Here is a 1898-nt window from a genome sequence, read left to right as displayed (position 1 = left end):
CAAATTTAGACGAGAGGTTTGAAAACGCAAGAACTAAACAAAATCTCAGAGACCAAACTTCTAGACCAATATCAATCAGTATGCATCAATCGGGAATAGCCTAGAAAATTCTCACTAGCAATACAGGCATAACTAGTCCGTTAATCCGTCATGCAGAAATCTATGCACTAAGATCTAACTTCCAGTCAACTAGCTCTTAACATTCATTAAAAATCTCGGTGGTTCTCATCAAAGAAAATCTAAGCAAGGCAATCTAGGCTAGGTGTAAAGAAGGATTATTTTGGGGGTATGGCTTAAAGTGTTTAAGGGTTACCTGAAGATCTGGAGGATGCAGGACATTATGCAAAACCGCAAGAGAGAGTGAAGCTGTTGGTATCCACAATTTTCAGTCACTTTCTTCTTGACATAGATTCCTGGTCTTCTTCCTCAGGTTCTCTCCAAACTCCCCCAGACTTAGATTTTTGTAAATCTTTCAAAACAATAGCTCCTTAAACGAATAGTGGTTGCTCATTGCTCCACAAATTTCGACAATCTAAGACTCATTAGGCTTTTTTGTTTCCCTTTCTCTTTTCACGTTTTTTTTTTTGTTTTGTTTTTTTTTTTTTTTTAGAGAAAGGGAACACCTTTAGATATATAGTCTTAGAGAGCACAAATTTACCAGTTAATATCTGTATTGTAAAGCTTTATTATGTTTCTGATACTCTTCCTTCCCAATTCCATTCAGTCTCCTTTGCGAGTGACTGAAAACTGCGTCGCTCCTCTTCTCTCCGACGTTTTTGCACATATCTGCTGATATAAACTAAAAAGAGAATGCATGAGGATTGAAAACAAGGGTTTTGGGTTTAGGGTATGGTACCAGATAAATATAAACTGGTCATCTAGGACGACAAAGAGTGGTAAGAGTGAGGGTAAAAGACGTCCTAGATGTGTATGTCGATGCCTGCCTAAAATCAATGATGAGAAAATTAGATATCAATATTAAGTCCAAATAAAATGAGCTAGTATATCCTGTCAGAAAGAATCTCCATGAATAGAAGTCCTCTGGTGGGAGTTCGTAGTGCAAGTACTCTAGCTACCGCCTAGTCTAGTGCTAACCACAAATGAGCTATTATGCATAGTGTAGAAACGTGCAGGTCTAAATCATCATAGTTTTGCGTCAAACATTCCTGAAAAATACTTAATGTCGAATAGGTTACATATTAAAATATAAAAAGTACTTGAAATTAAAAAGCAAAGCAGGAAAATGATTAGTACGGATAGACATCCTCCCCCAGACTTAAATCACACTGTCCCCAGTGTGAAAAAGTTGGTGAGAAGATGGTGAATAAAAGTGAAATAAGATAAAAAGAAAAGAAAATGATGATAGAACCGTGATGATAGTGAAGTGCTGATCAATCACTCATCCTCCGAAGTGTCGTCTGCGAACTGGTGCTGCTCCTGTAAGAAGGGGACAACGCGCTCAAAGCGTCGTCCCTGTCTCTCAACTCTGCGCTCCAGATCGGAATGAGTGTGTGATGATGTAGATGATGAGGTGTGGCCGGTCGGAATAGAAGGCTGAAAATGAGCACGGGCCGCAGCTGCATCACGCTTCGCCTTGGCCACTATGTACTGGCCAATGGTGAATGATAGACGAGGTACGGATGGCAGAAAATCATCGGATTCCGGAGTCCATCGAGGGCGTCCTCCGTTGCTCAATCTCGGGATAGATGCTGAAGGTAAGCGGACTCGGTGCTCCTCAGTGCCAGTGCAATACTTGTAACCAAACCTGTCTGGATCGAAAGCGGCACGAGAGATAGTGTGATTGCGAGAGAGATAAAGTAGATCATACCAGTCATCAGGAAGTGGATCATCAGATGAGAAATCGAATCCTACAACCTGTAGTATCGCTGTAATAGCAC

This window comes from Eutrema salsugineum, unplaced genomic scaffold (genome assembly GCF_000478725.1).
Source record: "Eutrema salsugineum unplaced genomic scaffold, Eutsalg1_0 scaffold_7, whole genome shotgun sequence".
NCBI lineage: Eukaryota > Viridiplantae > Streptophyta > Magnoliopsida > Brassicales > Brassicaceae > Eutrema > Eutrema salsugineum.
Note: the sequence above shows the minus strand (reverse complement) of the source record.